General features: G+C 41.7%; 1 protein-coding gene across 10 annotated transcripts in view; it reads right to left on the reverse strand.

Annotated features, from left to right (window-relative positions):
• Positions 1–27,109, reverse strand: part of HIPK3 (homeodomain interacting protein kinase 3) — a 157,440-nt gene extending 130,331 nt beyond the window's left edge. For 4 of the 10 annotated variants that reach the window (XM_043550171.1, XM_037899877.2, XM_043550170.1 and 1 more), the window contains exon 1: positions 26,974–27,109. The gene's annotated coding sequence lies outside the window, so the exon portion shown is untranslated. The other 6 variants (XM_043550167.1, XM_037899874.1, XM_043550168.1 and 3 more) reach the window with 4 other exon arrangements.
• Between the last annotated feature and the right edge of the window lie 247 nt (positions 27,110–27,356).

Here is a 27,356-nt window from a genome sequence, read left to right on the forward strand (position 1 = left end):
CACATGCTTAAAACACTTTGCTGATTCAAGGCCCAGATCAGGGGTGAGCAAACTATGGCCCGGGGACAGCTCCCACCAGGGAGCAGGGTCCAGGGCTTGCCCAGCTCCAGCCAGGGAGTGGGGTCGGGGTCTTGCCCTGCTCTGCGCGGCTCCCTGAACCAGAGGCATGTCCCCCCTCCAGCTCCTAAGTATAGGGGCAGCCAGGGGTCTCCACACACTGCCCCCACCCCAAGTGCCACCCCTGCAGCTCCCATTGGCCTGGAACCGCAACCAATCGGAGCTGCAGGGGCAACACCTACGGACAGGGCAGCATGCAGAGCCACCTGGCTGCCCCTCTGGTGGGGTGAGGGGACATGCCTCTGCTTCTGGGAGCTGCTTAAGGTAAGTGCCACTCAGAGCCTGCATCCCTGATCTCTCTCCCACCCTCCAATCCCTCCGTCCCAGCCCAGAGCACCCTCCTGTACCCCAACCCTCTCATCCCCAGCCCCACTCCTGAGCCCGCACCCCAACCCCCAATTTTGTGAGCATTCATGGGCCACCATACAATTTCCATACCCAGATGTGGCCCTTGGGTCAAAAAGTTTGCCCATCCCAGCCTAGATCCATAAGCACTCAGAGGTAATCAAGAAAAGTGTTCTATGTAACAGCTGTGTTTGTTTTGCTATCCACCATAAATGGACAGGATATTTTGGCTTTGACCATCCACCAATTAGGTGGTGATGCTGCTTTGTTAATTTATTTCTTTAAAATGTTAGGAGAGAATCTATTCTCCCATGAGTATTAGTGTTAATTCCAGTAAAAAGTGAGAGCCGTGTGTACTACCCATTCCAATTTAAGCACATACTTAGTGTTTTGCTGAATCAGGGCCTATGTCTTTGTTATACTACAGCTTTATTTTTTCATTAAGTTCTCATTTTATCCCTTCTGGAGTAGCTAGAGCTCTAAAACTGGCTCCCATTAAGCATCTGAGAATGTACATATATTTCTATGTATTCAGCTAATTATGGAGGTTTCAATAGTGACAACTGCCATAGAGCAAATCTAAAATCCCTGTATCACTATTTAGAGATTTAATTCCGTCTGCAAATTCAGCACACTAATTCCCACGACAACAGAATTTTCTGGGTAGTTTTACTACAATATTTATTAAGTTTTGCAAATTATATATTTTAAAGGAGTTGCCTTTTTTAATGTTTCCCTTATATTTCTTTGGTTCCTCTAGCTAAACAACTGGAGTCCCCACAAACTCGAAACTTCTCTCTCTCTCACCCAGATCGGTAATATCACAAACCAGTCATCATAGTTCAGGGCAACTGCATTTGTATTTCACCTCGGTGGCCAAGCAAGGGAATCCACTCTCAGGCTTCCAGATCCTCAGCTCTTGCCTCTCTTGGGTGTAGACATGCATCTCTCCCCCATCTGACAAGGTTATTTCTGTGCTGCACAGTTCCCTGCTTTCACTGTGTATTTCCCAGCATAGACAGGTTGCCTTAGGACACCTGCTTTCTTTCTCTTCAGAGGCAGTTAACAGGTGTAATTGCTAGTTATAAAAGTAAAACCACACAGCATGCCCTATGCAAGCCTACTTTATTCTTAAGGGGGGAAAAAAAAAAAAGAGAAAACATATTAAAAACAATAAAAACCTACACACATGCTAATAAACTTACCAGAATTAACCCCCACTCTAACATGGATTCTGGCAGGAACAGTGCTTCAATGACCCACTGAAGTGGATTCCTTTGCAGTCACAAGTTCATCACAACTCCAGCTCAGAACAAGGATTGGGGTCCTCCAGATACCAGAGGTCCTGTCCATTTGCTGGATCAGGAAAAAAGCCACCAGCCAGTTTAAAACCAGATTATTTATCTAAAAACCCTTTCTTTGTCTTTTGGTCTCTGGAAAATCCAGTTTGAAATAAAAGGAGTACTTGTGGCACCTTGGAGACTAACAAATTAATTTGAGCATAAGCTTTCGTGAGCTACAGCTCACTTCATCGGATGCATTCAGTGGAAAATACAGTGGGGAGATTTATATACATAGAGAACATGAAACAATGGGTGTTACCGTACACACTGTAACCAGAGTGATCACTTAAGGTGAGCTATTACCAGTAGGAGAGCGGGGTGGGGGTGGGGGGACCTTTTGTAGTGATAATCAAGGTGGGCCATTTCCAGCAGTTGACAAGAACGTCTGAGGAACAGTGTGGGGTGAGGGGCAGAATAAACAAGGGGAAATAGTTTTACTTTGTGTAATGACCCATCCACTCCCAGTCTCTATTCAAGCTAGTGTTTGTATCCAGTTTGCAAATTAATTCCAATTCAGCAGTCTCTCATTGGAGTCTGGTTTTGAAGGTTTTTTGTTGAAGAATTGCCACTTTTAGGTCTGTAATCAAGTGACCAAAGAGATTGAAGTGTTCTCCAACTGGTTTTTGAATGTTATAATTCTTGACGTCTGATTTGTGTCCATTTATTCTTTTACATAGAGACTGTCCAGTTTGACCAATGTACACAGCAGAGGGGCATTGCTGGCACACATCACATTGGTATATGTGCAGCTGAATGAGCCTCTGATAGTGTGGCTGATGTGATTAGGCCCTATGATGGTGTCCCCTGAATAGATATGTGGACACAGTTGGCAATGGGCTTTGTTGCAAGGATAGGTTCCTGGGTTAGTGGTTCTGTTGTGTGGTGTGTGGTTGCTGGTGAGTATTTGCTTCAGGTTGGAGGGCTGTCTGTAAGCAAGGACTGGCCTGTCTCCCAGGATCTGTGAGAGCGATGGGTCATCCTTCAGGATAGGTTGTAGATCCTTGATGATGCGTTGGAGAGCTTTTAGTGGGGGGCTAAAATCCTGGACGCCCCATCACCTCAGGCATTGGCACCCTGACAGCAGGATTGTCTGGCTATGTAGACTCCCTCCTCAGGCCCTACACTACCAGCACTCCCAGCTATCTTCGAGACACCACTGACTTCCTGAGGAAACTACAATCCATCAGTGATCTTCCTGAAAACACCACCCTGGCCACTATGGATGTAGAAGCCCTCTACACCAACATTCCACACAAAGATGGACTACAAGCCGTCAGGAACAGTATCCCCGATAATGTCACGGCAAACCTGGTGCCTGAACTTTGTCCTCACCCATAACTATTTCACATTTGGGGACAAAGTATACCTTCAAATCAGCGGCACTGCAATGGGTACCCGCATGGCCCCACAGTATGCCAACATTTGTATGGCTGACTTAGAACAACGCTTCCTCAGCTCTCGTCCCCTAATGCTCCTACTCTACTTGCGCTACACTGATGACATCTTCATCATCTGGACCCATGGAAAAGAAGCCCTTGAGGAATTCCACCATGATTTCAACAATTTCCATCCCACCATCAACCTCAGCCTGGACCAGTCCACACAAGAGATCTACTTCCTGGACACTACGGTGCTAATAAACAATGGTCACATAAACACCACCATATACCGGAAACCTACTGACCGCTATGCCTACCTACATGCCTCCAGCTTTCATCCAGACCACACCACACGATCCATTGTCTATAGCCAAGCTCTACGATACAATCGCATTTGCTCCAACCCCTCAGACAGAGACAAACACCTACAAGATCTCTATCAAGCATTCTTACAAGTACAATACCCACCTGCTGAAGTGAAGAAACAGATTGACAGAGCCAGAAGAGTACCCAGAAGTCACCTACTACAGGACAGGCCCAACAAAGAAAATACAGAACGCCACCAGCCGTCACCTTCAGCCCCCAACTAAAACCTCTCCAACGCATCATCAAGGATCTACAACCTATCCTGAAGGACGACCCATCGCTCTCACAGATCTTGGGAGACAGGCCAGTCCTTGCTTACAGACAGCCCCCCAACCTGAAGCAAATACTCACCAGCAACCACACACCGCACAACAGAACCACTAATCCAGGAACCTATCCTTGCAACAAAGCCCGTTGCCAACTGTGTCCACATATCTATTCAGGGGACACCATCATAGGGCCTAATCACATCAGCCACACTATCAGAGGCTCATTCACCTGCACATCTACCAATGTGATATGTGCCAGCAATGCCCCTCTGCTGTGTACATTGGTCAAACTGGACAGTCTCTACGTAAAAGAACAAATGGACACAAATCAGATGTCAAGAATTATAACATTCAAAAACCAGTTGGAGAACACTTCAATCTCTTTGGTCACTTGATTACAGACCTAAAAGTGGCAATTCTTCAACAAAAAACCTTCAAAACCAGACTCCAATGAGAGACTGCTGAATTGGAATTAATTTGCAAACTGGATACAATTAACTTAGGCTTGAATAGAGACTGGGAGTGGATGGGTCATTTCCCCTTGTTTATTCTGCCCCTCACCCCCCACTGTTCCTCAGATGTTCTTGTCAACTGCTGGAAATGGCCCACCTTGATTATTACTACAAAAGATCCCCGTCCCCCCCCCCGCTCTCCTACTGGTAATAGCTCACCTTAAGTGATCACTCTCATTACAGTGTGTATGGTAACACCCATTGTTTCATGTTCTCTGTGTATATAAATCTCCCCACTGTATTTTCCACTGAATGCATCCGATGAAGTGAGCTGTAGCTCACGAAAGCTTATGCTCAAATAAATTGGTTAGTCTCTAAGGTGCCAGAATTACTCCTTTTCTTTTTGTGAATACAGACCAACACGGCTGCCACTCTGAAACCAGTCTGAAATAATATATGCTTGCCTCTCCAGTGGGGTGGCTTCAAGGGGATGATAACGGAAGTAGTACATTAGCATTCCACTTTTCTACAAACAATGCCACAATAACATATACACAGTTGCATTTGATACAATATACCACGAAGGTACTAACCCTACTTCAATAGGGTTCAACAATTCGATAAAGTTCATTCAAGGTATCGCAGGACATCGACAGTCTGTCACACCAGCCACTTTGAAGTTTTGAAATTAAGCACAAAAGTTGTCCTCCTAATTCAGGATAACCTGAGTTTCACTAAGATGTGCTCGCAGACCTGCTCAGATTCAACACTCTACGTCTTGCTAGCTCACCAGCTGTGCTCTGCACATAACTTGTTGAGCCATACTGGGATAGGAGGGGGAGTCTGAAGGAAGTGGGGGCCCTAGGCTGGGAATGAGACAAAGCTGGTGTAGAATGGGATCTCTGTCTCTTATGCACTGACAAATCAGTATCTTTGCACTGACAAATCAGTACTGCTGCCTTGGCTCCTTAGCAAACTCAGGCAGTAGCACCTGGGAACAAAGTACCTCAGCATAAAGCACTGGTGCTTGAAAGACTTCTCCACATGAGAAGCTAGGAGCCACAGATGACTCTGAAGACTTTAGACTCCCCTAATGTATCTCCTCTCCTCTTGTCACCAGACACTTTTTACCACTGGTGAACAACCTGTGGACTACATGTGAAGAGGATGAATACTTCTTCCAGAGCTGTAAGGGGGAGGAGCATGGATGGATCCCTGCCTCCATACATCCCCACTTTCTGTCCCTGTCCTCCACACCCACTGTAACCCCACCCACCAAGACCACAGCTGCCCAATCCCCAGAAACACCATAGGGAGTCAAAGCAGATAGGATGAGCAGCCATGTACAGTAAACCTGGGGACCTGAGGAGTGGATGGGAGAGAATGTTGAAGGTATACACGTACGGGCTAGGGGAAGCCTCCAGTTGAAGTAGAACTCCATTCCAGTTCATCACACCAGCAGAGATCATTAGTGAACCACCTCAGGTTCATAAGGACAGAGCTCCTCTCTGCTTCTCTCAGTGTAGGTCCTCAGTGCACCCTCACTTCATTTCCACATGCTCTCTCATATAACTCAGCTCCATTTCCCTACTATACCACTTCTCAACATGAACCCACCATCCACATCCCTGCTCTGCCTTTAGATACATCTAAAAGGTGTTTGGTGTTGGAAGAATTTGAGCATCCCTCAAGGTAGAATATGTTCTGTAATACTGATATCAAACCTGGATTCTTGCTTGGATTACTAATCTAAGCAATAATGCTTTATAAACATGTACAGAAACAACCATGAAGCTGCTTTGCTAATCTCCTGGATAGAAACAGTCCTGATTCGCCACTCAAGCTGCTCTGCCCCAAATGGGATGAGCCTTGACATGACATTCAAGCTACAGACCTGTCAAACTGTAACACTGAGAGACAGAGACAGGTAGTCACTTAGACAAGGTTCGCTCATTAATAGCGGAAACTACTGCATTGGCTTGAAGTGAGAGAGAGCAGGGAGGAGGACAGTCTAAGGGCTCTAATACATTCCAGATAAAAACCTATAAACCTTGTCACATCAAGCTTGTGGAAAAGCAATTTGCCAACATAGGCATGCTGGTGGGGGAAAAAACAATGGCATGGCAATTAGCTTACTACGATGCAAGTTTATTGCCAACTTTGGAAGAAATGAAGGGCAACATTTTCTGGCATATTAGGGCAAAGATCCAGCCAGTGGAGGACTCCCCTAACACAGTGGAATCTTTGATTAGTCTAGAGCTGATATAGCTACACACATACTGCATCCCAACACAGAGAATGTTTCTAGGGAACCCCAAATGCTTGTCAAATCTCTACAGTCACACTGGTTTCTAGGATCCACTGGCACCCAGCACAATTCTGAGCAACATGAGCTGCTATAAATTGCAACAGGAAACCAACCCAGGAGTATCAAGGGGACACAAACTCATTCTTTCCACTTCCCTTTCAGTCTAGAGTCAAACAGCTCAGTTGGAGAAGCCAGCCCTTCAAAACAAGTCTGCAGCATCATCTTAACCTTGTGGACAATAGTGCAAGGTGGACCAGTCATTACAGCCTGAAGTTCACCATTCTGTGGACTCAAAACAGTGCCTCTAGAAAAAAATCGAGATGTACAAAACTTAATCTCTCAAACCGGCTCAAAAAGTATTGTGTCGTACAATATCTGTGGGGATTTTTTTTAAAATGTTTAATGCGTCAAGCCCTACACAAAGCATGTTACAAGGGACTGCAGATAATCTGATATACTTTTGATGCATTCATGAGAGACTGAAATAGCTACTAACTGTCTATTAAGAAAATGTCATGTTTATCTTAGAAGAGTGAAGGTGGTAGTTAAGCAGTTTCTGTGCATGCGGTATTTAAAAAAATCCACACAAACCTTTTTGCACCAAAACACAAGCTTCTCCCACCCAAACTAAGTCTGACGGTCTTCTTTTGAGACACTAAAATGACTTCATATATCTCCTCAAACTCTATGCCTCTAATGTTCTATCTACCAAAAAGACATGCCAGTAGGAAGAGGGATTCCCGACGGCAATGCCCTAGGTCTGAGTGATCATCTGTGGCCAGACTCCCAGATTGCTAACGAGCAGCCATGCTCCAGCCATTTGAGGCTATTATCATCAACTTTTTGACTCGAGTTCGTGTTTGATTTTTGTTACCAAAGTACAGTAACTCCTTGCTTAACGTTGTAGTTATGTTCCTGAAAAATGTGACTTCAAGCAAAATGATGTTAAGCGAATCCAATTTCCCTATAAGAATTAAGGTAAAGGGGGGGATTAGGTTCCAGGGAAATTTTTTTTTGCCAGACAATTCATATATATATAGGTCAGAATCAGTCAGAAGAAACCCGTGTCTCAAATCTGCATCCAAGGAAGACAGTATTTCAGCAAATGTTGGCGATATGTACTCTATGTAATTCCTCATGTGAAGTTCTGTTCTTTTCAGCCTATATCAATTCCAAAGCTGTTGAGATAAGTGTCTTTTTCAGCAGTCCACCTAACAGTGTATTGGATTTTAGTAGCAATTCAGGGTTGCTGTAGGGTTTTGCAGATGCTACAACATGTTCCAAAATTGTTTAAATAATAAAAGTAGAGGAATTGTTCCAGAAAGTAGATTTACTGGTGAAATTATGCTAAACCATAAGATTTTAAATATATCTTTGGCCCCAGTCCAAACACAGGCATAAATGTTTGCAGGAGTGATGGTGTCCCTAGTCTGTTTGCCAGAAGCTGGGAATGAGCGACAGGGAATGGATCACTTGATGATTACCTGTTCATTCCCTCTGGGGCACCTGGCATTGGCCACTCTTGGAAGACAGGATACTGGGCTAGATGGACCTTTGGTCTGACCCAGTATGGCCCTTCTTATGAGTGGGAGTTCAGTGGTGGCCTTTGTAGACTCTTTTCATCAATCCATTAATAGTTATTAAAATTCTCAGTATTCCCTGTATGCAAGTGTGCATATTTTCAAAAACTCAGTACAGTAACTCCCCACTTAACGGCCTCTCGCTTAAAGTTGTTTTGATCTTACGTCCCTGCTCAAGTACAGAACATGCTCCATATAAAGTTGTGCAATGCTTCGCTATAATGTCGTTTGGCTGCCTGCTTTGTCCACAGCTGGCAGCCCCCCTATCAGCTCCCCTACGGCCCCCCCACAGTGCCTCCCACCTGCCAGCAGACCCCACAGATGAGCGCCTTCCCCCACCTCCCCCCACGGCAATCAGCTGGCTTGCAGCATTCTGGAGGGAGGGGGAGCCTGCACGCTGTGTCCTCACTCCTCCACACTCCCTCCAGAAAGCCGCAAGCCAGCTGATTGCCGCGAGCAGGAGGCAGGGGAGAAAGGGGGGAGGAGTGAGGATGCCGCATGCGGAGTAAAGGGGGAAAAGAAGAGGTGAGTTAAGGTTGGGGGCTTGGGGGAAGGAGTGGAGTGGGTGGGCTGAGGGTTGAGCCCCATCCTGGTGCTTGCAGAGTAGGGGAAGCTGCCGCTGCTGCGCAACGTGCTTCTCCTAACCTTCAGCCTCCTTGCCGGCCTCACTGTCTCCAGTGCCAGTAGGCTGTGCCTGTGTGGGGTAAGGTGGGGGCACCTCCCAACTATAGTACTATACTATATGGCAAAAAAAAAAAAAAAAAAAAATCCTGGAACCTAACCCTCCCATTTACATTTTATTCTTATGGGGAAACTGGATTCGCTTAACATAGTTTCACTTAGTCGCATTTTTCAGGAACATAACCACAACGTTAAGTGAGGAGTTACTGTATAAAATTTACTAACTTGACTTCTTTCATTAGGTTTAGCTGTCACCCTCTTATATGCATGAAAGAGTATTTCATTTTGAATTCCAAGGTCTGTTCAGCTTTCCAGCTGTACTGTAACAAAGAATCTAGAGAATATACTGACTAAACATATCAGCATGGCTCACTGTTAAATAGATTCATGTAACCTAGAAAACTATTTCAAAGTTTGAACAGTAAATAAGATACTGATTTTTTTGTTGTAGTTGCTGGAATGTGTAATGCAATCAGTACAAAATATCAGTCAGAAAACAGTGTTATAAATTCAACTTATTTTTCCACAAATATTTTACACAATAAAGGCTGACTTAAATAGGTAGCATGACCATGAGGTTAATTAAGTATAAAGTGGAGAAAATTTAACTTCATAATTTAAAAAAAATGTTAAATACCATAATCTTTTAAAAAGAGCATTCTAGAAATAATTGAGATTTTTCATAAATGCAACTATTCAAGCATACTAATAAACTAGAAATTGAAAGGTGCCCTGTGAAGGAAAGAGAAAAATTATTTGTTCTATTCTCCCCCATTCCCCATACACACCTTTCTTTGTTATGTATAAAGAAAGTCTGAAAGTTTTAAGTTTTTTTTAACCTGAAAATCCTCAAGAATGTCAAGTCCTGTCTCTAGGATAAAAGTCAAGCAAGAAAAAAAAAAAGTTTTTAAACATGTTAGGCCTTCTTTATACATCAAAAAGCAAAAACAAACAAACAAAAAATATATATATAGGCATGCAGCATAAACCCATGTTTCTTCTTGCAAGTCATCTTTATGGTGTCAGTATAGAACAGAATTTAGTTTTCATTACTAGCTTCCATCATAACATTTATTCAGCATCTTCCTTACAAACATATCAAGTAATTATTTAATTATAAAACTTAGTACTTACATAATGTCTTCCATTTTCAAAACACTGTATAAACACTAACTAATCACATCCAAGGATCCCCAAACTGCTTCACAAAGCAGCAAATTAGAGAGTGATATTGCAGCAACAGCAGGGTAACTAAAAATTGGATTTTTATTGTTAAATTATAAGTTTTTCTTTTTAAAAATAAACTTATTTAAAATGGAATCTGAATTTAATATTATTTATGTATGGCCTAAAATTTATTATAATCTCTTAGAACATTTAAGTAAAAAATAAATATGCTGAATTCATTAGCCTCTATCAAAAACTTTAAAGTCAAAGGCTGCTTTTCTATAGATAGAAAAAAATCAGGGGAAAAACCATCTAAATTTGAAGGTCAACCTTTATAAATATGGCACAATAGTATAAATAAGAATTATATCATTCACCATTTTCTAACATATTAAAAATGTACAATTAATATGTATCTGAAAATAGTAAACTATATAATTGCTTAAATAAATGTATATAGTGATAGGGTACCCTCCTAGCTAACAAAAAAGATGTATCATCTCTGGAGTAAAGGCTCTGTTTAGTTGTAAATCCTTATGTTTTAATGGTTATCTCAACCATTGAGAATGCACCTTTCCTTAGAAAACAAGTAAAGTACGAATGGAAAAGTTGATTAAAATTGATTATTTAAATTGAGGCTTTTCACTGGGCAATTTAAATCAATCCACACTGAGAAACTCTAGACTAACGTGGGAGCCATTAAGCACTCAGCAATAACTCAACCACAGCCTTTGTTGTTCTATTTTATCAAGGAAAAGTAATGTCAACCAAAACACAAGGCTGGGAGCAAACTGCTTTGAAAACAGTAGCACTACTTGAAATCTTGAACCATAACCTAGATAGTCAGTAGAGTATGGTAAAAAAACGAATTTGGTTCAGATTCTGACCAAAAAGGCCATACCTATGCACCTGTGGACAAGACAGGGTAAGGGGAAGAAAGGAAATGTCTATACACTGTTGTTAGTAGAATTGCGTACAATGCCCACATCAGCCTGTTGCAGGACTCCAAGCAGAAACCTTACAGGACTCAGATTCAAGGACCTTCTTGCTGAGACTACTAACAGGAGCAATGACTTGTTTGTTTCTTCTCTAAACACTAGAATGCACTTCCTCCTACATGCAGTTAGTGTCCATTTTTTATCCTCTTTTTAGACGAGTTTCACTGAACCTTTACACATCTCTTCCCTCACAGTTACTTGAACTAGCATCCACCCATTTTTAGAACCCCTTCCCTTGCTCAGATACCCTCATCAGCCACCCAGTGTTTCAGGTTACTAGAGAAGCTGTCCACATCACTCTCAAACCTAACACTTCTCATTAACTGTCACTAAGCCAAAAGAACTGCTTCTGTTCTCAGTCTGTTTGCCCCTTCCCTCCTGTTTTTATTACTCTTCCTTCTGTCTGTATGCCCCATTCACCTCTGCTCTTTCACATTTGTATAGTCTTCTTCCCCTGCTAAAGGAAGAGAATCATACCTATATTCCAGCACACAGATCATCTCTTGTGGCATTGGCATGCAAAAATTGAATTAATCTCCACAGTTCATCCTCAGGTTCAAATATAATAGGGTAGGACAAGTCCACACTGGAGCAAGGCAGAAAAGAGCTAATGATCTCTCCTGGAAACAGGAGCTAACATTTACCTGTCCCACAACACCTGCCAGAAACAATAAGTCTGGAGGGAGGGCCTCTAACTGAAGGAAATAAAACAAAAGAAAGCAGGCTTCAGAACTGGGTCTCCCTGACAGAAGGATTTGGAGTATGAAGCAGAGAGGTGCCGGCTGAGCAGCCAAACTGAGAGGAAAGGATTGGACTGGCCATTCTACTAAACAAATAGTCAAACCACAGGAAAGCAGAGAGTTTTGACCATACAAAACACAGTCTACATGTTCAGTGCAACAAATGAACTGGGAGAGTCACATGTTCACATATGTTCTGTTCAGGAGCACAAGAGGAATTCTCTCCAGGTTTACAAATTAACAAAAAGAGAGAAACAGGAGATAGAATAGTACACAGTTCTCACAACTTCACACTAAGTTTAAAATTCTACAGAAACTTCACATGCAACTCTCAAACTTTTTACACTATGAAATGGAATACATTATATTGTCAGTTTCTGTACTAGTTGTTGTAGGGAAGCTCAGAGGATCCCAAAGTCTATTACAATTATTTTTGCAGTCTTCCAAAAGGCTTAGAAAGTTTGTAAGAATGGTAAACTTGGCAGTCTTTGTGACAACCTTGAAAAGCATGGACTGTTCCAAGTTTTACAACACTAATTATTAACTTCTTAATGACATTTGATTTCCCCATCCCAGAAAAAAAGAAAACTTATATTGCTGAATATTATGCACTAATGTTCAAGAAACTCTTCACACTATTTTAGAACTGCATTGACTAAAGTATAAACAGTTACTTAATATACAGTTACAGTAATAATCAGGTACAAGTTACTGTTGCTGTGGCAGAAACCATGATAATATGCAAAGCTTAACCACATGCTACAAAGCTAAAATAGTAGTTATACTTTAACAAAAACTTGTTTTCTAACGTCTTTCAGACAATTTTTTTTATTAGTGAGCATCTAATTCTAAATCATAATTGTTAAAACCATTTTGTTGTGCAATACTACTAAATACCTAAACAGATTTTTCCCAGATACTATATATGCTAACAAATACAAGGTTCCAATTACCATCAATTACAGACAGCTTACTGTTACACTATATTTTAAAACACTGTACAAGACACCAGCTTAGTATGTTATCCCCTATCTTAAATTCACTTCCAATTTTCAAAAGGCATAATTCAGTTCTATCTTTTATTATGAGTGGTTTCCAAATAGTTATTGTATCAATTTAATTATAAAACAGATAGTTAAATCAGTGTGATCCCTAGCACAGACACAGTTATACTGGTAGAAAGGTGCTGTTAGAAGTATTGCCTATTTCACAAGTTTATGAAAATAAGCCATACCGACATGAGCCCCTACATATTGGTATAACTGTCTACACTAAAGGATTGCACTGATTTAACTTGATGCTGTTTCTAAACTGACAGAATTAAATTGATACAAAAACAAAATGTGACAAATCCTAAAAGATCTCTGGACACAGCAAGAAAAATTTGTCTCTGGACATCAAGCAATTATGACAACCTGACCAAAAGGTCAGAGAGCAGATTGCTTTCAAGAGATGTACGTTATCCACTTTTCTTTTCTCTCTGTAACTATCTTAAAAATGCCTTATTTAAGTTTAGCTTCTGGAAGATGTAAACCCAAATAGTAGGTAAATAGCTATTTCCTGTTTTAAATCAATCTTATTTTTAAGATTACTGTTGTATGGATAATTTCATTCAGAGGTCCCCAAAAAGAAGAGAACCTTGTAACCTGTAAGGAGAAGTACTGAAGAGTAAACACTGTCCAGAAACTACACCATCCTCTCATTCTTGGTCAAGGGGCATAAACACATGTATCATCTCACAGATGTGTTCACTTGCTACAGCCAGATGGTAACACAAGGGAGGAAGCAAGAAAGACCAAGCAAGACATTGAGTTGGGATGGTATTGGTCACAATGTTATATAAAGCAGAGTTTCTCAAACTGGGGTCTACGGACTACTCTGGGGGTTCGCAAGTCATGTCCTGGGCCGCCAGCCCCGCTGATCAACTCCTCCCGCTCCCAGTGCCTCCTGCATGCCATGGAACAGCTGTTCAGCGGCATGTGGGAGGCACTGGGAGGGAGGAGAGGTACAGGGAGGGGGTGCGCTTGAGGGAGGGGTGGAAAGAAGCAGGGAAGAGGAGGGGCAGGGGTGGAGTGAGGGCAGAGCCTGGGGCTGAGTGGGAGGCTTGGGGGACCACAAAAAATTTTAAATCAAAATGTGGGTCCTCAGGTTGAGAACCACTGATATAAAAGTATATTTTTAAACTGAAGAAATACCAGGCTTCTGGATACATCCTCTTCTGCATGCAAGCCTGCGGGCTATTCAAGATAACAGTAGTTATGCAAATGAATAGAGGGGATTATATTCACTTATACTTCTACCGTACTTTAAATTTTCTTAAGTTTTTACTCTAACAAAATTATGCAGCTTCTGCACCTAATTGAAAGAACAGGTACATGAAGGTGAATTCCCACACTCATGAAAGAAAGATGGATAGAAGAATCCTGAGACACTGTAAAACAAACGGACCACATTATACCCTCCATTTCCACTGGTGGAAGGGTAAAGGGACACAATAGATCCCATCCCATGGAGATCTGCCTTTGTGCTGTCATTTATCCAACCCTATCATTCCTCTAACTCCATAAAGGCACTTTGAGCTTCTGAGACAAGAGCAAATAAATATCTAGAGTAAAATCAAAGGCTATAGAGTCTAGTTTCCTCCCAAATCCATGGAAGCCTGTATCTTAGTGGTGCTGAACCAGAAGAGCCTGAAAAAGCTCCAGGGTCAGGAAATACTTGAACACATACACTCCTACCTGACTGGAATGCAGGGAGACACATAAAAGGATACTCAATGCAGGATAAGCACTGAGCAGATAAAAGAGCCAGAACAGCAGGTGAAGAGATGAAGCTCCTACATAAAGCTCATTCATTGAAAGAACTGACTGGAAGATAATAAGGAGGGCAAGCTAAGAATGAGAGGAGGTGGCATGCAACCACGAGTTGGGGCGGGGATGAGAGGGGTACTGGAAGGGACCAACATCATTTCAAGCTCAAGAGTAGTACTACACAGATGATATACTGCACTTATGTCAATATAAAATTCTAATAATTGGAAGGCAAAAACTGATAAGCAAATAATCAGGAGAAGGCACAGAATGAGAATAGGGAAATTTGGGCTCTGTTCCCAACTTTGCAACAGACTTGTTGTGGGGAAATGGACAAGATGCAACCTCAGTTTCCCCACTTAGTAAGTAAGTATAGTAATACTTTCCCACCTCAAAGGAGTGTTACAGGACTTTGTATCTGTACAGCCCTTTAAGGTCCTTAGATAGAAGGCTTAGACAGACTTCTTTATTAACAGAATTAGAATTCAAAACAATTAGGTGAGGAGAATGATTTGAGCCATTCCTATCATGCGATTTCAGTTCATAGGAAAAGATTAGTCTACATTCAATATAAATATTTAAAGTATTTCAATTACTGACAATGTAAGTTCAAATGAAATTGGTCAGAACTCCATTGTCTCAATACATAAAAATTATTTTTTTTAAACATAAGAACTGTTAAACTAATAAAATGTAAAAAGGAAATTCATGACTTAGTGGTGTCCTAAATTATTTCTGAAAGTCAATTATACCAACAGTAATAAAGAAAGCACAAAGGCATAATCATTATAGTCATACTGTACACACGTCAAAAGCTAAACCTTGTGATCCCAATATGACTTTAGTCACAAACACAAATGGGATGAAAAAACTTATTTTTTCCTCCTTTGCTTGCAAGCAATAAACTAGGATGCACAGGGAGAAAAATGAAATATCTGCCACCGGCTCTGAATCAGCATAGGCTATCCTCAACACAAACAGTAGATCTGAACTAGCTTGAGCATCTACACGCAGACCTATCAGTCTGATCTCTTTTTTTAAAAATTAATTTATCCTTCATTCACCTAAAACAGCAGATCTACGAAATAAAAAATTCTCAACTGGATAGACTGGATAGAACTTTGTGTGGGCCCCTCTCCTATATGGGTGAATTTCATCTTAAGAAAATAGCTTATATGGTCAAGAACGAGGCTTGAAAAACCTCAATCAAAACAAATAGAAAATGTGGACAAGCAAGTGGTCTGGAGAACTACTGACTTTTTCACAGGAGAAAAGGGAGACATGGAGCAGAGTGATAGGAGAGAGAAGGGCAGAAAGTTGCAGAGGATCCAGGAGCAAAAGAGAAGCTGACAAGCAGAAAAACCTGTCCAAGCCATGGAGAGAAGCAGTAGTAACTTTTCAGTCAGGGAAAAAGTAAGACCTGCAAAGAGGTTTCTGAAGGGTGTGTATGGAGGGTGTACTCCTGGGGGAATTCTGCACCACTGCACAATGCAGAATCTTCCAGAAATTAATGTTGTGCACGCAGAATTTCCCTTCCCCCACAGAAATGGGCTGTAGTGCTGCTGGTCACCACTAGAGGCTGCTGGGCCTGGCAGAGCCCAGCTCACACCTGGTAGACACTGCCGGGGGTGAGGGAGGAGGAGCTGGAGGGCTCCCAGCATCTGTAGTTCCCTGCACCCCCTGAGGGAAGGAGACAGCAGCATGCACGAAACTCCACGCAAGCCTGGGACCAAGCATCAGGCTGTTTCTCCCTCTGGATCCCTGGGCTCTGAGAGATAGGGGGACAGGTGTTTGGGCTGGTGGGAGGGGAAGGGCTCTGCAGCTGGGCTCCGGGGGAAGAGGGTGCAGGTATCTGGGCAAGAGGGGGCCCCATAGTTGGGCTCGGGGGGGGGGGAGAGGTGGGGGTTGTGATATCTGGCCCTCAGCTGGGCTCTATGGGGAGTGGGAGCAGAGAAACAGAAACTGGATTGTCATAACGGTTTCTTTAACTCTCTACTCCAGGGGGAATTTGTGTGTGTGTCTGTATTGTTACAGACATACTGGCTGACAGGTATTTTGAAATAAATTACCAAAATAATTGAAACTGGCATGATTATGTAGTGTTATTTTGACAAACAAAATTTGCAGAATTTTAAAATATTGTGCACAGAATTTTTATTTTTTTGGTGTAGAATTCCCCCAAGAGTAAAGGTGGAGAAGTTTGAATAGAAGTTAAATATGCATACAATGAAGGGAGAGGGAAATGACACACATTTTTAGGCTAGCAGGCTCAATCCTTAAAATAATAGGTGTTGGGTAAATTTAAATTCTAATCAAGAACTAAGATTAAAATCTATATAATACAGACTATGTAGGACACCGAAAGGTGTTCATAAATTTCTGCTTAGATTTAATGATGGTTTAATTGTTTTGAGATTTTAGGGTATAACTTTATACTAAACTGTATCCGGTCTATTTTCATTGATTTCCTGTAGCTAATGGTTATTGTGGTCCTACAATGGGGAATTTTTTTTTATTTCATTGTGGATTTAAAATGTTGATATGTATTACTTTTCCTATAACTACAACTTATTTTACATTTTTATTTGCATTTGTTGAGTCAAATTTCAAAGTTAAATTCCTCACTACAACTGTTGCATTTTACATGACAACATACTCATTTTAGGCCCAGATCCTGTTAGCTCCTATGTACGTACAGATATCTGTTCCCCTGCAGAGCATCACTGGCTTCGATAGAGCTCTGGGTAGGAATTCTAGCACATTCTGTCTATGTGCATGAGTTTGTAGGATCAAGGCCTTAGTGATTTCTCTGATTCTAATATAAAACATCTCTGCAATAAAAAGATTCCACCAAGTGTGAAGCATGGCTATTTGTCACAATAAACGTTTTAAAACTTTAGTTTATCTATTCTTTGTTCTATGTCAAGTTTTTTCAATACTGGAACCTAGACATTAATTGCAAGAGTTTATTTATCATCCCTCATAATGAGCACTGTACAAATGAAATCATCACTTATTTTACAGTTCATGTTCTTTTCAATATTGCCACCAAGATAAAAACCCTTGTGACAACAAAAGACAAGTCTGTAAAACACCAAGTTCCATACTTCGTTTGCCTCAAAACCACGAACACTTCAGAGACTCTTCAGTTCCATGACAATAACATTTCTACTATATATTTTGGATAATTTCACTGCTTTCATGTGTGTACCCAGTAAGTTATATTCATGGAAACATGTATCTTGTCTATTCTCTAACAAGTAGTCTACATTCTATGGAAAAGACATAAATCAAAATAGAAAATTAAGTTAAACCACGCATTAAATTAAAAGTAATTTAAGAGGTATTAAATGGGAAATCATTCCACAGTGGCACATTAATTGTTTGAAAGCTGTGACACCACACAATGAATATCTTCTTTTCCAAAACTATTGATTTATTTTATCACTAACTGGATGAGAGACTGAGATGTGATCAGTTTTAAAAGATTACATTTTAAATTAAGAATTGTTTCATGGAGAGGGGTTTAGCAATATATCCAATTTTCAATGAGTAGTCTATAGGTTACTCATTGCAGAGAAATTTACCATTTAGGAACCATTCTACCTCATTCTTTTACTTTTAAAAAGGGCATTCATACTTTTACAGATCTGATACTATCTCCTTAGAAACTAAAAAGTAATATTTTCCCCTACTAATTTTGTTCTAATCCATTTTACCAGCACCCATTTTATCTCTGTGTTTTGAACGAAGCCAAAATTAAAATAACTGTTTTGTTTAGCCCCAACTACAACTTACACAACATCTTATTTTTGGACACCATGGAATTGTGGGGGTTGGGAGCCAAAGTGAGTCCCTCAATTGTGGAGCAAATTTTAAAAGCAATACTAATCATAGCCGTATTTTTAAAAGGCTATTTTTATCTAATCCTTTTATTTGCTAAAATAGCCTTAAATATGGAAAATGTTCACTAAGTTTGGAAGTATGTCATGGTAATTTTTCCTAACAATCCCTGGTTAATCAGTCTCACCAGACATACAAACACAGAGTTTATTTTTGATGCCCGTGGATTCTGCAGCTATACATTGCCCAGTTTTGGGGAGCCTTAAAGAATCATTTCTATGCCACCCCAAAAAATATATATACACACACACATTCAGTCAAGGCAGAAAAGGAGCACAATACACTATGGTGGCACGCCGTGCCTCAAAGCAGCACCCTGGAACCTTCATATTCACCACTGTCATATAATTATGATATGTTATGTATAAAGTATGCCTTGTGATGTACCATTTTTAAGTCTTGATCTGTTGAACATTAATATTCCGTTGGATTGTATGTGCTACCATTGTATGCAAAGTTATGAAGTTTTTCTATGTGTGTGCTACTGAAATATGTTGTAAGGCTGGGAAAACCCACAACCAGCCTTTCAGGTACAACAATGGAGTAGCCAGACAGGCTGATGGCCCAGTAAAGGGAATCCACTTTCCCAACAGCCATCCCAGAAGACTTCTCAGAGAGAGCATGCAGACAATGGAGAATGCTTGACCAATGGGGGTGGGCCCCCCACATCACAAGCTTAGATCTTCCCAGAAAGCTGGAAGAAACTATAAAGAGAGGAAGTGACATCATGACTTGGCCTCACTCCCCCCACAACTCAACACGTAGAACCATATCTGGAGGACAAAGACTAAACTATGGGAAGGTGGTCCCAGGCTTGAGGAAAGTCTCTGCCTATATACTGAAGGACTATACCATCTGCCAGGGTAAGACACTGCTTGATTAAATCCTGTTTAGTTTATAGAACTTAGACTGACATTTTATTTTATTTCTTAGGTAACCAACTTTGATCTCTACACTTGCTACTTACAATCACTTAAAATCTATCTTTCTGTAGTTAATAAATCTGTTTTATATTTTACCTCAAACAGTGTGTTTTGGTTGAATTCATGGGGAAATCTCAGCTCAGTTTACAAAGGCTAGTGTGCAGGGCCATCCCTATCCATATGCAAAGTATGCAGCTGCGTAAGGCACCAGGAAATTTGGGGCACCAAATTTCCTGGTGCCCTGCACAGCTGCATGCTGCTCCAGCCCCTGCTCCACCCCAGCCCCGCCCCTACTCCACTCCCTCCCCCAGCCCCGCCACCACTCCACCGCTTCCCCAAGGCCCCTGCCCTGCTCCTCCCCTGCCCCTGCTTCACCCCAGCCCTGACCCCACACCCCTGAGGACTGCTGCAAGGCCAGACTGGTGAGTGCTGGGGAGCGGTTCCCCCCAACCCCCAAGCCAGCCCACAGAGGCCTGGGGCCAGCCACCCCCAACCCCCTGGAAGCCCTGGGCCCCACACACACACACACCCCACGGAGGGACTGCATACGGCCTCAGAATAGCTAGGGATGGTCCTGCTAGTGCGCGTCCTCTCCACATCGAGGGAGGGACAGACTGGGTAATGAACTTACACTGGTCAGGTTTCTGACCAGGGCAAGATGGTACAGCTCTGGGGTGCAAAGCTGGGGCGAAATGGCTGGAGCCTCTCTATTGCTGGTTCATGATTGGCTGGGAGAAGCACTCATGTAACTCAATTGTGTGTGTTCCTGCCTGTGGATGTCTGTGTAAGTACAGTACCTGCCAGAGGTTTATAGCTTGCCAACAGCACCGAAGAAGGGATACTCCAGGTTGATGGGATGGGACAGAGGGTTCCGTGGTCCCACAGTTCAGGTTGCACCCTGGAAACCCTGTCACAACTATATTTTAGTAGATCACATAACAGTAAGTCATTTTAAATAATCTCTGAAATAGAGAGGTTTTATATATATATATATATACACACATACACACACAATTATGGGTGTACTAGAAATATGTAGTTCTAATTAAGAAATTAGAGAATGTTCCACATAAGTTTTCAACAATGTAGAAGTCAGGTCAAATATTTAAATCTAAAAGTCTTAAATAGCCAGAAATATTTCATCATGAAATTGCTGACTGATTTAAGGTTTTGTTTTTAAAAAATAATTGTTTTCTCTTCCAGTTTTAAAGCAAAACAGTAAATTAGAAATTAACTGTTAGAGCTAGAGAGTACAGCACACAAGACATGACAAGTCACAAAACGTAATTTGCTGGGCTTGTCTACACTTAAAACACTGCAGCAGTTCAGCTGCGCCACTGTAGCGCTTCAGTGAAGACACTACCTACATTGACTGGAGGGGTTTCTCAATCACCATAGGTATTCCACCTTCCCGAGATGTGATAGCCAGTTCTACAGGAGAATTCTCCCATAGATCTAAGTGCTGTCTACACCCGGGTTGGAGGGTTTAACTGCATCACTCAGGGTTGTGGATTTTTCACACTCCTGAGCAAGAGAGTTATACTGACCTAATTTCCTAATGTAGAACAGGCCCTCCTATTCCCAGAGTAGGGTTTAACATGATTTGGCTTTATACAGAAAGATGAATTACTTCAGATTACTGTGACCCTTTAGAAGAGTAGTATAAAACATAACTATAAATGTTCCCTACCTGCCCTCAACCTCAAGCTGAGAGATCACATCTTGAGAAATTTCTGCAAGATGATAAAAAGCAAATCCCCATTCGACTGTATTTTCTCAATAAATTGTACAATAGCCTTGTTAGAGAAACATTTTAAAAGAACGAGATTAAAATATATGTAGAAATAAAAGCTTTTTCAAATGAACACCCGGAAGATAGGACTAAACTTTTAAAAAACAAATTGCACCCACACAAGATGACATAAAAGATAATGAGCAGATTAGCCAGGAATATGAGAACATGCACTTTGAGCTCCATCTTTATATTTTTCTTATTTGCTTCTGAAAAGTTAATGCCCCAAAAGGAAAGTACAGCATCAATGTCATAAAGACTAAGATAAAAAACAGGTTTTAAATTAAGATTTGTCTATAGACAAATGAGCAGTAGGATTTTTCAAACCACATGCTCCAGTCCAGGTCTACTTTGTCTGCCTCCTCTTATGCTACAGAGAAAGCAGTTCAAGACATGTTAAAGCTGATAAATTACCAACAAAAAAAACATTCAAATTTCATTATCTTCCTGTGGGGAAAAAAACAGAGGGTATCTCTAACATGTTGTGCTAGCTGCAGAAATAGCAAGAAAAAGCTTGAAAATACAGATATGCAAACTGAAGTCCAGTAACATATAATGGAATACTAAACTGTTAAAAACTGCTTTAACTATTGTTACCAAGTATATATGGCCAACTCATCTTCTCTCTAAAACTGCCCAAAATTCGTTCCTACAACATTGCACCACTTGTTTTCTTGAACTTTGGTCTCATGTGCAACCAGCTAATTTCAGCCACTGAACACACACTTCCTATTTTCTTTTCTTTCCAGTTCACCTTCTACTACTTCTTGCCCAAAAGTGCACATACTGGAATAAAACATGGTCTCTAATCCTTTCTACTTTAGAATATCTTTCATGCTTCATCAGTGTAGAAATGGTATTCCCCCCACTCAGCCCCCAAGTAACATAAATCCTTTAGGTGTTAGTGAAGGCTCCCTTAATTAATTGCATCTTCCTAGTTTTCAATACAAAAGTTTTTTTAGAAGTAAAAATTATACTTAAATTTGTTTTGGAAACAAGTGCATTTGCTTCCACATAAAAATAGTTAAGTTTTAAAAATACTGGAGCGCCAAGTGCAATCTACAGCTGTTTCCACATTTTTAAAATAGCAGTAGAGTTAATATTTAGAACAGTCAGAAATGAGTAGCCTGACCTGCTGCAGACCACTTTACCCATTTAAATGGCCATCATAATCCAAGTTGAAGAAATAGTACATGTCAGAACACATTCTTCAATAAATTAACATTAGGGCAATAATCTTAAATTCTGTTGTAACTGTGCAGCAGTCACAACAAGAGCTCCTCAATTAATTCATCTTAGGGGGGTTTGCAAAGATACAGATGACTAGAAGCTCTTTCTTACTTTGAGATATGGGTGTAATTTCATTAATGACTGAAGAAGATTAATAGTCATTACCATGTTTCATTTTTGCTCATTAGACTATTCTACCTATCTTTACTACATTTACTGTAGGAGTATAAACACACGTCAGGAAAAGTAGGGTTGATAAACAACAAGCAATTTAATGCTAATTCTCTCTCACACACACACCCCGTAACTTGTAGACTGTTTGACAAAACAGTGCAGATTAAAATGTAGAGGACTTCTAAGTTAATACAATTTAACTTTATTTTGTGTTTGGTGGTATTACGCCCCCCCTCCACCCCCCCCCATGCCTTATGGAGTGTGCACACACACATACAGTAATAGTTACAGTTATTAATCAATATACGAGCTGAAAGTTAAATAGTACCGGATTTCTAAAATTGAAGTTTTTCCTCTGCATTTGACATTACTTCTGAAGTTCAGAAAAAATAAGCCCAGCCATGTGTAATCACATCATTGTCCATGCAAAAAGACTCATCAACTGAGAACTTTGCAAGTGAGGGCAAACTCGTAATTTTTTTTTAAAACGTCAAAAGTTTGTCACAATAAACGAGAACATCTTACAATTTATCAGTATAGTGGTAGCGTGAAAAAAGAAAATTGTATTTTGATTTTTATTCTCTACACTAACATATTAAGGCCCCAAACCCACAAGCTCATACATGCAGGTGGACCCCATGAACATGAGCCTGCAGAATCAGGTCCTAAATTCACAATACATCTGGGTGGGATTTTCAGAACCCCTCAGTGTTGGCCTAACTGGTAAAACTCCTATAGACTTTAATGAGAGCAGTATCAAGTCCACACACTAAGCACTTTAAATATATATCTATATCTATATCTCATCACACCTCTAAATCATCACACGTTGTTCCTTTAAAGCAGTCTAGTAAAACAAACACACTTGTCGAAAAAACTCTAATACTGTTATAACTATGATTTCTACGCCTCAATTTCTTTACTTTGTATATTTGATATCACTTTGTTTTCCCTGTTTGTGTCTAGGGGTCTCCCACAAAAGAAAGATGACAGAAGAAGACATCCAAATACAGTAACTCCCCACTTAACATCCTCTCGCTTAACATTGTTCCGATCTTACGTCCCTGCTCCATTTCAGAACATGCTCGTTTAAAGTTGTGCAATGCTCTAATGTCATTTGGCCGCCTGCTAGGTCCACAGTTGGCAGCCCCCCATCAGCTCCCTATGCCCCCGCCGAGCACCTCCCACCCGCCAGCAGACCCCGCGGATCAGTGCCTTCCTCCTGCTCCCTCCTCCTCCTGCCCGCGGAAATCAGCTGGTTTGTGGCGTTCAGGAGGCAGGAGGGGAGGACGCGGCGCGCAGGCTCCCCCCCTCCTCCCCTGCCCCTGAATGCGGCAATCAGCTAGTTTGCGGCATTCAGGAGGCAGGAGAGGGAGGGGGGAGACTGCGCGCCGTGTCCTCGCTCCTCCCCCCAGCCTCCTGAATGCCGCAAGACAGCTGATTGCCGCGGGCAGGAGGCAGGCGCGGGGGTAGGAGAGCTGATAGGGAGGCTGCCAGCCTGTTTAATACCTATATTAAATTCCTTGTTTAAAATTGTTTTAATACACATATAAGTTTTAATTGCTTGTTTAAAATTGTTTTAAATATAATACCTTTTGTCTGGCAAAAAAAAATCCCCTGGAACCTTAAACCACCCCCCTCCCCTTTACATTAATTCTTATGGGGAAATTGGATTTGCTTAACATCATTTCGCTTAAAGTCTCATTTTTCAGGAACATAACTACAACATTAAGCGAGGAGTTACTGTATAAGAAACCACAGAAGTTGGCAGAGGGGCTCAAAGCAGACGTAGCTCCTTAAACCACTTTAATTCTTTTTTCAAACTAACCAGATTTCAAGGTGATGGAGTCTGTCTAATTCTAAAATGTTTGCAAATACAGAATCATATTAATACCACAAAAGCACCAGTCATAACTTCTGCGCAAATAAATCTATGAAGAAATAATTTACAAACATTAATACCACGCCATGGATGGGAAGCAAAATAGCATTACAACTGAAGTCTCCAACATTTAGCGCAGTAAAGAAGCATAACTAGTCTAGCAAATTCTTCTACATGATTAGATAAATCTAGTTTACCATATACTCATTGGCATGTTTAAAATATGCTGAGATAATGTAGTCATCAATATCATATCAATTTTCTCCAATTAAGTCACCTACAAAGAATTTACACATTGCTGTACTCTTTATTTGCAACCTCATCGTGCCACTTCAGAATACAGTCCTGACCTATTTTTCAGCTGCTTAATTACTCTCCTTGCTGGCTGACACGCTTGTTAAAGTTAAGACAGTTTTTAGTTACAGTGTGTATTTCAAACATAGTTCCTCCTGTAACAATATTAATTTGTCAAAGGTTTCTACAAACCAAACCTCTGGAGACTAGCCAATATTTTTATTTTGCTCTCAAATCAGCTGCTCTGTTTGAACAGATACTTTGTGCAACTGCTATAATGGTATGTGAAAGTAATATTGAGAGAATACAAAACTATATTTAACTCTAAGTCTTGTTATTAGTGAACTGCAGCTTTAACATCTGTTACCTCCACACTAACAACGTATTTGACCTGCATTTAAAGATAGTGATCAAAGCAAAAACACATTTTAAAAATGGCATTTAAAAAACATTTAAGATCTGTTAAGTAAATTCAGAAGTCTTAGAACATTATGATTTAATACAATAGCTAGGAATAACCTGCTGACCATAGCATGGAAGTGATATACATTAGTTTCTGTCTTTCTCATTTTAAAAATTAGACATTTAGCATCTAATATCAACAGAACCTCTACAAAAATCATTTTAAAATACTACCTATATCATTTCTAGCTCATTTATGGCTTGATATAAAAAGAGTTATCAATATTTATCTTACAAAGTTAACTAATGCGTATGCAGTAGCTGATTTTTTTATGGTACAAGGGTGATAAGACACTCAGCGCCTAAAACCAAAATGGTGCTGGGATACAGAAATGACTCCATGGGGGGGAAAAGTTATAAAAAGTAACTGTGGAGTCTGCTCAAACTTTTATGCAAACAAGAAACTGTTGTTTTTTTAAATAGTCAAATTATAAATACCAGAAGACATTACCTACTTTAAAGCTAATGACTCGCAAATATTCCCCTTTAAAAATAAGTGCCTTTGTGATAGGTCAACATTAAAAAAAAACCAAACATCTTAAACCGTGAGAAGAGTTAGTTTTGGCCACTCTCTAATCAAGTGTTTCAAGTACAAAGCAGCAGCTTATTCTATCTAATTTTTTTTAAGCTCCAATTTCGACTGATTTAGAACAGCCAAGTTATAGATATTTGAAAACAAAACTGCCAAAACAACAACAAATAAGCATTTTCTAAACGAGCTCTTCGTAATAAACAGACTAAATATACCGTCACCTGGGAACAACAGCAGCATTTCACAGAGTTTGAGAACACCATACAAGGACTAAACGAACACTTATTACTAAATCATGGTGGGGGGGAAGAAGAGAGGGGGAGGAAGAAACCGCAGCAACATAAGTTCCAAAGGAGCTCCACTGAATTGTCATCAGTCCCACGTACCATTTTAAGCTATTCGTTTCCCCCTCTGAAATGGAAATAGACATACTCCTTCCCAAACTACATTTGCAAATTACCTCTGTATCCCAAAGGGAAGCAATAACGGCTGTAACAAGAGACGCTCGGCAGCCACGCCTTCCTGCTGGCCTGACAAGTTGCAAACGGAGGGTATCACATTTCTTCGATCACAACAACAATCACACATAGATCCTCAGGTTAGTTTTACACGTCAAACAAACCCCTCCAAAGGGAAATTGCAGAATGCACGGGAGAATGGGGCAAAGACAGGGAAAAGAATAAAAGAAGGAGAAGCTTAGGGGCGCAAGAGAAAGGGAAGGGATGATAACAGGGAACGGGAAAACAGAAGGGACACTCGGTGTGGGACCAGCCTGCTTGTTTACCACTAGATTTTTCGTGGGAGCGTCACCTCCCTGTGCAAACTTCAGTGCCAGGGGAGCTGGAAGGGGAACTGCGCAGTGCGTGTGCGAGGTGGGGCACCGCCTGCCCCCCCGCCCCAAGGGCTGGGAAAGAAGCTAGAAGGGGCAGGGGCGGCCCAACCCATGACTCAAAGTTTGTTAGCGCCAACGTCGTCGCCCCCTCCCCGCCACCCCGCACCCTGACTTGCCTGGTCCCCGGCAGGAGGCGCCTTCGGGAGCAGCGGGCTCCGAGCTGCTACCACTCCCCAGAGACGGGGCAAGAAGCGCCCGAGTCTACTCCCGCCCGGACTCTCAGCGGCCACAGCCCCACGCCCAGCGGGGCATTTTGCGGGCGGCCTCGGCCTCAGCCCCAGGCAGAGAACAGGAGCCGGGTCCCCCCCTTCGGCAGGCAGGGCCGCCCCCTCACCTTCACAGGTCGGGCAGCGCGAGTGTCCGAGCCGCCACCGCCGCCGTCCTGGGCATGTCCGGGAGAGTCACGGGGAGGCGCCTCCCAGGCCGGGCTTAGCTCTTTGCGGCTGTTGCTCCTGCGGCTGCCGCCGGCGCCTCGGACGCTGCCATCTTGTCCTGGCGGCCGAGAGGAAGGCGCCCCAGCTCAGCCTGCTCTGTTCCCCAGGCCTCCGCCTCATCTTCCCGGGGAGGGACCCGGCCCTCCCCCGGCCTCCTCCTCCCGCTGCCGCTCCTCTCTCCGCCGGCGGCCTAGGCGCTGGTGCCCATGGTGCACGCGGAGGGGCCCGCGGGACTCGCTGCACTTCAGCCCCGCTTGGACATGGCTCGGCTCGGTTCCTAGCT

Source organism: Chelonia mydas, chromosome 6 (genome assembly GCF_015237465.2).
Source record: "Chelonia mydas isolate rCheMyd1 chromosome 6, rCheMyd1.pri.v2, whole genome shotgun sequence".
Lineage (NCBI taxonomy): Eukaryota > Metazoa > Chordata > Testudines > Cheloniidae > Chelonia > Chelonia mydas.